The following is a 13,192-nucleotide window of genomic DNA, read 5'->3' as shown; positions in this document are numbered from 1 at the left end:
CATATAAATTTTAGGATTATTTGTTCCATTTCTTTGAAGAAAATGGAACAAATAATCCTAAAATTTATATGGAACCAGAAAAGACCTCAAATAGCCAGAGGAATGTTGAAAAAGAAAGCCAAAGTTGGTGGCATCACAATTCCAGACTTCAAGCTCTATTACAAAGGTGTTATCATCAAGACAGTATGGTACTGGCACAAAAACAAACACATAGATCAATGGAACAGAATAGAGAGCCCAGAAATAGACCCTCAACTCTATGGTCAACTAATCTTTGACAAAGCAGGAAAGAACGTCCAGTGGAAAAAAGACAGCCTCTTCAATAAATGGTGTTGGGAAAATTGGACAGCCACATGCAGAAAAATGAAACTGGACCATTTCCTTACACCACACAACAAATAGACTCAAAATGGATGAAAGACCTCCATGCGTGAAAGGAATCCATCAAAATCCTTGAGGAGAATACAGTCGGCAATGTCTTTGACCTCAGCCACAACAACTTCTTCCTAGAAACATTGTCAAAGGCAAGGGGATCAAGGACAAAAATGAACTATTGGGACTTCATCAAGATCAAAAGCTTTTGCACAGCAAAGGAAACAATCAATAAAACCAAAAGACAACTGACAGAATGGGAGAAGATATTTGCAAACGAGAAATCACATAAAAGGCTAATATCCAAAATCTATAAAGAACTTCTCAATCTCAACACCCAAAGAACAAATAATCCAATCAAGAAATGGGCAGAAGAAATGAACAGACATTTCTGCAAAAACACCCAGATGGCCAACAGACACATGAAAAAGTGCTCCACATCACTCAGCATCAGGGAAATACAAATCAAAACCACAGTGAGATACCACCTCACACCCTCAGAATGGCTAAAATTAACAATTCAGGAAATGACAGATGCTGGCAAGGATGTGGAGAAAGGGGGACCCTCCTAACCTGTTGGTGGGAATGCAAGCTGGTGTAGCCACTCTGGAAAACAGCATGAAGTTTCCTCAAAAAGTTAAAAATAGAGTTACCCTATGACCCAGCAATCACACTATTGGGTATTTACCCTTAAGATACAAATGTAGTGATCCAAAGGGGCATGTGCACCTGAATGTTTATAGCAGCAATGTCCACAACAGCCAAACTATGGAAAGAACCTAGATGTCCATCAACAGATAAATGGTTAAAAAAGATGTCACACACACACACACACACATACACACACACACACACAATACTATACAGCCATCAAAAGAAATTAAATCTTGCCATTTGCAACAACGTGGATGGAACTAGAGGGTATGATGCTGAGTGAAATAAGTCAACGATTGAAAGACAACTATCATATGATCTCCCTGATATGAGGAATTTGTGAGGCAATGTGGGGGTTTGGGGGGTATGCAAGGAAAAATGAAACAAGATGGGATTGGGAGGGAGCCAACCATAAGAGACTCTTAATATCACAAAACAAACTGAGGGTTGCTGGGGGTAAGGGGTAGAGAGAGTGGTTGGGTTATGGATATTGGGGAGGGTATGTGATATGGTGAGTGCTGTGAAATGTGTAAGCCTGATGATTCACAGACCTGTACCCCTGGGGCTAATAATACATTATATGTTAATAAAAACTTTAAAAAAAAAAAAAGAAAAAGGAATGAAAGAACCTGCCAGTCAGCTAGCTACCAACAGCAGCAAGTTCAGGATCTTCCTTGGAAGTATCTAAGCAAATCTCAGCAGAGCACAGAAACCAGGGGACCATTTTTTGACAGTGTGGGATGCCTCCGTCTGAAATTTGTGTGCCACAGTTCCCATGAGCCCAGCCAAGGTTCTCCACAGCTGCACGACAGCCTGAAGCCCTTCATCCCTAAACCTCCTTCCCTACCTTCCTCCTCTCATAGGAAGCAGACCTACACTACATCATGATCTAAAGGTTTGCACTGCTTACTCTTGCTGCTTCTTCCTTCCATCTCTCATTAGCATTGACTCCAATAAATCTCTGGCACATGGAATCCCATACTGGCTTCCCAGAAGACCCAGCCAACCAAGAAGGGGAGAGAGATTCTAATCACAGCCTTCTGTGTTCTTTCCTCTCCTAAGGACACCACAGTATGTAGTTATAGAAAAGAAGGAAGTTATTGTACTTCAACATAGTACATGCAGTTTAGATAGAAAGTGTTAAAAAAAAAAAAAGCCAATATTTGGAAAGTACTGGTCTAGGGAAACTAAGCATGCCCACAAAATAGTTCTCTTGCCAAAAAATTTTGAAAGGGCCCTATTCACTCTACCCCATTTATAACTTGTCTCTTCTTTATAAGATTGAGAGAAGGGAGGGGACCAGAAAAGTCTCTCTTACTCTTTATCAGAGGTTGGGATAAAGAAGCAGTAGGGTGGGTGGAAGGGCTCCTAGAAACTAGGGCTGCTGAAGAAGATCTAAGGTAGCTTTTCTTCCCACTGACCTTCTGGCCCTGGAAGTCCCACTGCATCCAGTTACTACCTGTCTAATTTCATCAGCATATTTTATCTTCCTGAGATACCTTTTCCCTAAAGAAATGTCAGAGAGGTCACATTGCTGAAGTAACCAAGACTCATGGATGCTTACTCTTCTGAGAAATAGGACCATACTCTCTTTCATCTTAACCACTGTCACTGATGGTGGTTACCCATGGGTTGAACTCTCCTTGTGCAAGGCTTCCTCTTAACAAATATGTTTCTGGTTCCTGGTCTTTCAGTGTGTTTGTCTTTTTTCTTTACCTCCCTACTATCCCTGTCCCATGTGCTTGTCCCTCTGATCTACTGCTTTGGTAGCTTTAATAAGGGCCACTCACCCCTAGCTGGGATGAGGGTGACAGAGGGGTTGATTTTACAGTTTGATAAGTGGCTGTGTGCTTACCTAAATAGTCATCAGGTTTGGATGAGTATTGAAAAGTCATCTCAACTGACAAAGTTCAAGTCAAACTCCACCTCTTCCAACTCTGTCTCCATTGAACTTAAGTTATCTTACACGTGGACAGGTTGTTTCCTTCCCTACTCATTTGCCTCTCTCTACTTTCTGACTTTTATTTTTGACTTCTATGCATAAAAATCCTCGGTGGTTCAGTCAGTGAAGCATCTGCCTTTGGCTCAGGTCATGATCGCAGGATCATGGGATCGAGTCCCACATCAGACTCCTTGCTCAGCAAGGAACATGCTTCTTTCTCTGCCTGCTGCTCACTCCTGCTTGTGTGCACTCTCTCTCTCTCTGGCAAATAAATAAATAAAATCTTAAAAAAACAAAACAAAAATACCCCTGAGAGTTAATGTTTATGACCATAGGAGCTGTGAGTCTGATTTTGAATGTCTACAGCCTACTCACCCATAGCTACTCTTAGATCTACTTGTAGACATCTTGAAGTCAGATTTAGCCTCAACTGTGGCTTTTTTGTCTCGTGTCACTGGAATTGATAAGAGGGAGTCCACTGAGAAAAACAATGCAACAGTTATATGTCATTTTGCCTAGGAAAAACTACTTACAGGATCCTTACAGGATCCTTCAATTCTCTGGATTTTAAAACTTCCTAGATCCCTTTCTCCCAACATATCATACACGTACAAATATACACGTGCATACACACACACATATATCTTGGGCCCCCTTCTCTATTCCCAAAGCTCCTCACATCTGTGTGACTCTTATATGGTCTTGCCTCTCTACCTAGGTGAACTCTAATCACTTTTAGAATAATTATTATGGTCTTTTGTCTTATGCATTTTTGTACCATAAGCACCTATCTCAACAGCAGAATCATGGTAGGATAATTCTGGGAGAAAGGAAGAGACAGAGAACTAAATGAATTTAGGGTACATTTAAGTTTAAGATTTAATGGAACAAGTAAATGTGCACAAGTAATTTGATGTTTCCAAACCTCAGTTTTCTCATCTGTAAAAGGGGAATGTAATAATGCCTTTAGAATATTTAGTGTATATAACTCAAGATAAAAATCTAAAATTAGAATTGTTCTTAAAACAGAATATAATTGGTTTGCAGCACAAACAGGCTAAGCTTTCTACATTTTTAAAAAGTAAATATTAAACATCAATTTGTGTTAAAAGCAATCAGTTCTGTTTTAAGGGTTCCTATTGCGAGATTCATGTTCTACAATGAAGTTTCATTTAATTCTCACCTTCACACCTTAAGCACTTTTCTTCAGCTGAAGATTTTTATTTATATAATAAGTGTTTGCATTTATGTTCACCAAGACAATCTGAGCTTTTTCCTCTATTCATTCAGCTTGACTTGAAATACAGCTAGATCTTTTGTGGATGAAGTGACTGCACTGAAATTATAAAGTAAAATCTTCCAGAAAGAGACTGTTTAGACTTGTGTATGTGACCTGTTCGCTGAATTCTCCTGGAAGGCTTTATGCCACCAAGAACAAATTTTTTTCTCCTACAGATTAAATTGAGTATATATTGCCAACACACAGACACACTGAGCCACCATCCAGGACATTGACTCACTTGAATTTATAGTTATGATAAAGTCATTTGGAAAAACAAACTCAAGCTGTGAACCAGTGAGAACTAATCCCAGATTCAAAATCCAGTCCCTGAAAGGGGCTGCACCGTTGTGGCCGTGAACATTTGATCATGTAAATGATCCCCTCAAGGCTCTGGATGACAAGCCTGATGGAAAGGAAGGGGGAATACTGGGCCTACAGCACTGCTCACCAAATGTGCTGACTAAAGAGAACAAGCAATTCCGTCTGGGACCCAGAGCCCCTGGCAGCTTCTCAGGGTAGCTTCTGCCTTTGGTGGCAAAACAAAGTTTGGGCTTTTTTTTTCCCCCATTGTTTTTTGAAAGGAGATGAGTATAATCATTTTTTAACATTGGCTTCTTTGTGTTACAGACAGTCTGTTACCACACATTTTCAGATTTACTTCAGAAAAGAAACGAAATAGAAGTGTGGATGCATGTTAATTACCCAAAAACATGGTGCACCAGATGGCCACCAAGGTCTGCTCCAGTCTAGAAGGTAAATAATGATTCCCAACCCCTTTGTCCCTCTGAAAACAAAATTTTGCATTATTTTTCTCCTTATTACTGTTAATGCACTGTGTAACCAAGGGCAATAGAAAGCCACATTTATGAATGGACCACAGGGGATGAAGGTAAACATTTCTTTTCCTCTTGCTAAATTAGGCAGAATTATTGGGTCCGGAAGAAATCAAGAAAAATGCTTATAATGCCCCAAAGCATAGAATCAGGTCTCCTTCAGTCAAAGCATAAACACTAGAGAGAATAGTGTTTTTTCAAGGCATGCACAATGTTTCAGACCTTGTCTACCTTATTGTTATAGGTATAATGATTTTGACATCAAGATTCCCCTCACTAACCTGTGTAATGAGCCCTCTTGTATTACTTATGGGAGATTTTTAAATTAATTAGGTCAGTGTATACAATCACAGTCCATTCTCAGAACAACAAAACTTGAACTTTTAAAATGTCTTTCTGCTGAGTTGGGTATGCACAATAGATTCTGCATGACATTTCAAATGCTGTTTTTTACCTCAGTGTGCTCCATGACTGAAAGCATTAACTTCCATAATATGTCTGCAACTGAAGGGGCAGGGTGGTACGTTTGAGATACTGGATTTTGGTCCTTCCCTCTCCCGTGGTTCCCCCTTCCTTTATCCTTCATCAAGCAGGTAACTGGCTAGGCATTCAGGGATATAAACAATGGATTTGACAGGTGGAAAAGCAAAAATAATCTGCAAGAGAACTTAGTGGTTTAGGGTATAGCCTGGTAAAAGCCAGGAAGAAAGCATAGCTTCCCCACTCCAGGGAAGGAGTCCCACAGGCTGGCACACATGCAATCAAGGAGACACCATGCAAGACAAGACCAAGTACAGAACCATGACCTCCCAGTGGGACTAATGATGATAGAGAATCAGGGCCAAACCAAAGCACAGACAATACAACCACTTCCTGCACAATGAAGGAATGCCCCCTCTGAATGCCCCTTCAAAACAAACTTTGGCATCTTGTATGAGTCTTACATTTACGTAAAATCCCAGGGTAAGAAGTGGGTAGAGGGGGAAGAGAGATCTTCAAATTGATGGATGTTATTTCTACCCTCCCTGGCAGAATAAGGTCTCAAAATAAAAATCAGATTGAGTTTGAAAAAAATAAATAATTCCTTTTGCATAAGTGAGTTTGCTGATTGAGAGTCATGTCCATAACCTTTATAAAGACAATCTTGAAGTTTGGGAGAAGGCGAGGAAGGAAAACAACCACATTTCCTAAATGAACTTGGGACAGATAAAGATGAACAGATCAACAATTCTACAGAGGGAATTTTCATGTTTAAGAGTACTGGCCATGCTGTTCTACGGTGAGTGCTATGAAGTGTGTAAATCTGGCGATTCACAGACCTGTACCCCTGGGGCTAATAATACATTATACGTTTATAAAAATAATAATAATAAAAAAAGGAGTACTGGCCATGCTATAGATAACAGCTTTCCTGTATGCCAAGAGCTTTCCTTACATTAACCTATCCAACCCTCCTAAAGCCTTCAGAGGGTGACAGGACTATTATCTCCTATTCACAGATTAGAAAAGAAATGTTATAGAAGTAAATGACTTGCTTCAGATTCAGAATTGGGCTAGGAGGAAGTTAAAGGTGCCAAACACAGTCCACTGACCTCAGTGGCCTCACTCGGAATGTGCAGAACTGATGCAAAGTGTGTAGTGGTGGGGGGAGTGATTAAAGCACCTTCCTCTTTCTCACCTGCCTCGGCACAGAATCTGAGCACAATTAAGAGCTAGGATCCTAACCTTTCAGAACGCCATCTGAAACTACAAATTCATCATGACCCATTTCCCACTCTCTCCATGGTGTGCTTATGGCTCATGACTTTATTTTCCAAATAAAACTACCATTTTTCATGGCCTTAAAGTAAAATACTATGCAAGTGAAAAACAGAGTATACAATTAAATCCGTCTCTCCCTTTGGAAATTTTCCACTTACCTGAAATGAAGCAGTTTTCATACATATATAGTATAAAAAAGACTTATCTATCTCTTTTTTTAGGATTTTATTTATTTATTTTAGAAAGAGAGCACATGAGTGGGGAGACACACAGAGGGAGAAGGAAAGAACCTCAAGCAGACTCTGCTGAGTGCAGAGCCCAACATGGGCTTGAACTCATGACTCTGAGATCATGACCTGAGCCAAAATCGAGTTGGACACTGAACCAATTGAGCCACCCATGTTCCCAAAGACTCATCTCTTTTTTATGAGGTCAGACAATCATCATTTTCTCCAAATCCAAAATAAAATGTGTTGGTTTTTATTAAAAAAAATAAAATTGGGAAGAGGGATGGTTGTCTATAAAATTATAATTCAAGAAAATAAAATAATTTTTCTTGAAAAGAAGAATTGGCAAGAACTCTGAGTGAAGATAATGAAATTTCTTTTGTTTTCATCTCTGAGATCAGTGATATGTTTTCATTTTATATAAATTTTTAAGTAGTATTTCCCTGGAAACAGAGAATCTCATAAGAATTAATGGATTCAGCTTCAAAGTGTCCAATTGACTGGCTCTGTTTCAAAAGACCAAGATTTGATTTAAAATAAAGAAACAGTTTCTCAATAAAGATTTTGCCTGATTATCCAAAGAGCTTGCTCAAGTCTCCAGTAAATTTGCCCAAAGCACACTGTAGTTCTCCACATTATAGCTTGCAACAACATGCCGTATTACTTATGTGTTCTTCCAAATGTAACCACACCTTGCCCACATGGTCAGTTTTCTTCCAAGGTTCCTTTGTTGACTCATTCTCCTCTACTTGATCTTCAGCAGTTGGCATTCCTCAGAGTTCAACCCTTGGCCCTCTTTTACTCAATATTCTCTCTCTAGATGACTTCCTCAACTCCCCATGGCTCTCATTACTATCAGAACAGCCAGGGCTACTAAAGGTATACCTCTAGACCAGACCTCTCTCTGACCTCTATGTCCCTATGTCTACAGATACCTAACATTCATGGACTGTTCACCAAATATTATACCAAGTGCTGCACATTCACATTTTTAATTTAGACTTTGATACATTTTCAGATTTAACTATTTAATTTGTTTCTAGGCATACATATAACATATATATTCTTACAGAACTTTAAATGATAAAAAAGTTGAGTTGTCTCAGCCCACCTACAGCTTCCCTTCCTACGCTACCTCATTTTATACCCACACTCCCAAGTATCTACTGTTACTATCATGCGTATTCTCACTTAATCTTCACATCAACTTGATGGGGGTAGTGTTACTATTATCTTCATTTTATAAATGAAGCAAGTGATGCATAAGAAGATCTTAAAACATGCCCAAGGTCTCTAGGACAGTAAGTGACAGAGGAGGGATTACAAATTCAGTTCATGTCATTCAGTACCTCCACTTTTTCATTTTTATTTTGCTGCTTCACATGAGTGTCCCTTAGAGGTCATTCCAAGTTCAACTGTTCAAACTTGAACTGTTTTCCTGCCTCATACCCTCTCACCAAGGCTGGTCATTCCCTTGGGTCTTAATGTCAGCAAATGACACAACCAAATACCTATGTGTTCACTGAGATAACTTGGGGCTATCCTTACTATCCCTTCCTCCTTCATAATTCACATCCAGTTGGTCACCAGAACTTGCATGTGTGGTTCCTAAATCTCTCTTGGCTCTATGATATTCTCTGTATCATCACCTCTGCTTCCAGGCTTGTCACCTTCCAAATCAACATGCACACAATCGCCAAACAGACCTTTGCAGAATGCTCACATAGGAGCATGTCCTTTGCCTCTTTAAAGTCTTTGGTTCTCCCACTGCTCTTAGAATCAAGTGAAATATCATTAGTATGGCTTCCCAAGCTCTCTTCAGACCAAGCCCTCCCCATATCCCTGCCTCCTTTCCTAGGTCTCTATATTCTAGGCACACTGGCCTCCTCTTAGTTCCTCAAACAAGTCACTCCCTTTAAGCCTCAGAGGCTTCACATATGCTCCACCCTCTACAGGAAGTTCTTTACCCTTCCTTCTTAACCCATAGAACTCTGTTCAGTATACAAGCCTCCAGTCACCCAGAAGAGCCTTTGCTGCCCCTTCATCTATTTCTTATTCCACTCTTCTATGTTCTCTTACCACTTGTTACTTTGCATCTGTTTCCTCCATCAATGAATAATTAATACACTGGTTTATACATGTTTTTCCTACTAGACAATGAGCTCCAAGAGGGTTAAGAACAGTGTCTCTTTCACTCATCCTGTGCTTGGAACACAGAAGGCTCACAGCAACTCATGAAATGAAATTTGGTACAACCCTCAGTTAGTAGCCTCCTTAATTGGCTCTCAAGTCTCCATTCCTGGAAAATTGGGATGGCGGCACAAGCTTACAGTCACATTACCTCTTTCAGGCAAGCTGGGTTCACAGCTAGCAGGGTGACTTCTGGTCAGAGTATTCAGAGACCGTTTAAGCAGTTCAAGGAGTTAAGAATGTTCTCCAGTAGAAGTCCCTAGGGAGAAGAAATAGGGCACTTTAAATCTGGGCCTTCTCCCTTCCCTTTCCTCTCAACCCAAGAGTCATCAGAGGAAGTCCAAACATTACAAAGCAAGATTACTGGAAAATCTTTTGCAAACTCGCTTCTCTGTATATTTCCAAACAGTACTACTTTAATTGATTCAAGTTTGCGGGACTGGATTCTAGTTTCAAGACAACTCCCCAAACAATTCACCACAGAACAGAACATTAAAATTATGGTAGGTATAATTAAAATGCCATTGCATTCTAATATTGTCTCTTCCTCTGCTGTTCCCACCCACAATTGGTTTCTCATACCAACAAAAAAACAGCTGTATGATTAGCAGGCTTCCATCTGTGAGCTTCCATCTGCATTTCCTTTAGCACTTGCACCAGGCAGATCTGGAAAAGCAAAACACATTCTAGTCTTGATTTTACTCTTTCCCATTATTTCACATGTGGAAAAAAAAATAACTGAAATATTTTTTGTGGCTTTCCCTAAAATTGGCACGTCCAAGAAGTTCAATGGTTTAATTAATAACATTCCTTTGGCTTTTCTAAGTAACACTATTGTCAAGAGTAGAGAAGCAGTTGAGGAGGGATGAAAGACAGAAGGATAATCCTTATTCCATTACCTAGTAATGAACTCCCAATGTTCAGGGAAATGGCGTTGTTATGACTATACCTTATTCAACATAGAAAAAAACAGAATCTGAAAAAATAAAAGTGATAAGGCACCTAGTACTTCAGAATAGTTGTCAGCTCCTTTATTCCCAGGCCTGCCTTCATTCCCCAGCATAAGATTCCCATCAAATCTTCATCAGCCAGGTTCACCTGTCATTGTCATCTCAGAAGACTTTAAAGCCTGGAGGATAGGAAATGTCCAGGGAAGCCTTAGTGTTCTCTGATCCTTTGGTTACTCCCCTACCTCTCCTTCAGTACTCACTTCAAAAACTCTTCAGAAAGTTCCCTGATTTCTCCAGGAAGAGTTAAGTCCTTTAATGGTCATTCTATTTTTCTCTTATTGTTGCATGTTTCTATCAATTATACCCCTTGTTACAATGCTGTGACACTTATTTACCTGTCTAGATCCTTAATTCACTGATTCTAATGTTTTCTGCTTTTGCATATGTCTCTAGAGTCTGAAATATGAATGAATGAATGAATGAATGAATGAATTCTTCAATTTTTATTAATTTTTGAGTGGTACAGCAAAATGCATTCAATAAGCAAAAACTCTATGAAGTACAGTATACCTATCCATTGTCTACTATACTCTCTATAATCCATGGATAGGAAGGAGGTTTGTTTTGAAGAAAGCAAATATAAGGGCAAACTTAAATTCTTAGTTTAGGCCCTCATTTCTATTTTCTCTCTGATCTTATTTTTGCCACTTTGAAATATAAAGAAGAACAAACCAACTGCAATTATGTAACTGTGACAGCGTACTTTGCCTTGCCTAACTTTAAATTCTTCAACTAAGGTTCATAGGGTAGGTGTGAGGATTTAATGGGGTCATGCATAACACACATCAGAGCCCCTACTATAGCACCTGACACATAATGAGTGGCAAACAGATTCTTAAATGGCGTTTTTGTGAATATCAGGAACTCAGCATTGCATTTTGATTTTCCTCTAATCTCCCCATATTCCTGCTCTTACAGAGCTGTTAGCCATCAAGAAATGATCAAAAGACAGGAAATGAGAGGGAAAATGTAAAATAAAAATGGTCTAAAACCCAGAAAATGCATCTTTGAAGAGTAACGATATATTTTATTTATATCAGATCCACATGGGATCTATCTAAAGGAATTTTCACTACCCACGTGTTACTTCTTCTTTGATAACTAATGGTTTGACATATCTTTTGGCTGAAAAGACTTAATACCATATAATGCAAGGGATGTGTTTACTGGGATAGCTGCCACCAAAGCAGCTCTGCAGATAAACTTTGTTTAACTAGCTGCTTCAGACATGAGGAAACTGTCATATATATATATATATGTATATATATATATACATATATAACATATTATATATATCACATATATATATCAAAGGCACTAAAGCCCTAGTTTCAAAACTATAGTACTCTAGTTAAAATTAATAGACAAAAGACCATTATATATGAAAGGGTAACCGCATTTAGATCTGTTTTTCTATCAGAGACTCCAAATGGTCCTGTTTTTTTCCTTTGCCTTATAATAAAAAATAATAAAGGCCAAATTTTGAACTTAAAAAAGAAGTTATTCCTAACATTTTCATCATGTATACCAGGATCTCTTTCTCATTTGCAACCCAAGGAAGCACAGTCAGTCAATCAACAAATATACTGAGGACCTGGAAGATACCAGTTTCTCTGCTGTTATTTGAGGATTCTTAGGGCACCCAAACACAGTCCCTGCTTTCAATAAATTTGTGTTCTAGTGGGCACGAAAGACTAATAAACTAAGATTTTCATATTTTTTAACTAGTACCATTATAAAGTCAATGATACGGTGCTTGAAGAGCCCAGGAGGGGCACAGAATCAGGAAAGGCTTCCTGAAAGAAGTGGCATAAGCTGAATTTTAAATCAAGAACCAGAAACAATCATCACAGAAGAAGGAAAGGGGCAACAGGGGGAAGGGACTGTTTGTGCAAAGATGTGAATGCCAACAGTATAAATTGTTCAGTTATCTACAAACACATCACTGGGGTCCTGACTGGGGAAATATAGAGACCATGGACAGGAGACACGGCTTGGAAAATAGTTTAAGATCTCAAAGGGCCTTGCAGGTAAGGAACATAAACATTTTCATACAAGTTATTGACAGCCATTTATGAATAAATAAGAAAGTGACATAAGCAGATCTGCCTCACAGTAGATCACTCCAGCTGACTTGTACAGAATGGATCATATGCAGAGATCTATCAAACTTCACCATGGTAAATGCTCTTATGTAACAACCTAGTACACTTAAACACAGAAAAACAGCTGAATAATAGCTTCACAAAACAGAGTTGGACAGCCTGTGATGCACTGATGTTCTCTATTCTGATTCAAGGTTTAAACTTCTGGCCTCGGCCTACTAAGCAGATTTCACAATGCTCTGACAGGATGTAGCTCCCAGTGAAGAACTGTTGATAAGAAGAAACAGTACAGTCAAGAAGATCAGACAGGAAGTTACTGAAGCAATTCAAGTAGTAAGAGTGGTGAACTCAACTAAGGCAACACAAAGAAAAGAAGCTGGTAACTTCTGCCTTATAATAAAGCTCTACTGATTTTCCTTGCTCTAACCCAGTTAAGTAAACTTGGTGGCATTAGTGCACCTCTGAGGTAATCATCATCGGAATGCCTACCAAGTTTCACACTGTGCAAAGGGCTTCACACATATATTAGCTCTAATTCTGAGTGCCACACTGCAGGGCAGATACTGTTATCACCATTTCACAGAAAGGAACACTGAAAGCCCAGGGAAATTAAATAGCTCTGCCAAAGTTACAGAGATAGGCATTAGCAGATTAGTACACAGCCAATCTTTTAGTGCTAGTTAATTCATACTAAGTACAACAGTCTGATGAATGAAAATATTTCAGTACATATGATCAGGTAATTCTACTTTACAGGAACATAGGCCCCAAAATGTCTACAATAGTGTTGTTTACAGTAGCAAAAAACTGGAAATA

At 39.1% G+C, this 13,192-nt stretch overlaps 1 long non-coding RNA gene across 1 annotated transcript in view; it reads right to left on the bottom strand.

Moving 5' to 3' along the window:
* The window catches only part of LOC132027934 (uncharacterized), a 286,130-nt gene that overhangs the window by 76,795 nt on the left and 196,143 nt on the right, over positions 1-13,192 (bottom strand). The window contains exons 2-3 of the long non-coding RNA XR_009407258.1: positions 9,844-9,927; positions 9,413-9,520 (exon numbers count right to left, since the gene is read on the bottom strand). This is a non-coding gene — a long non-coding RNA (uncharacterized LOC132027934). The remainder of the gene's footprint in view (positions 1-9,412; positions 9,521-9,843; positions 9,928-13,192) is intronic.

Source organism: Mustela nigripes, chromosome 12, assembly GCF_022355385.1.
Source record: "Mustela nigripes isolate SB6536 chromosome 12, MUSNIG.SB6536, whole genome shotgun sequence".
In the NCBI taxonomy this organism is placed as follows: Eukaryota; Metazoa; Chordata; class Mammalia; order Carnivora; family Mustelidae; genus Mustela; species Mustela nigripes.
The sequence above is the reverse complement of the archived record's forward strand: the minus strand, read 5'-3'. Positions and strand labels throughout refer to the sequence as shown.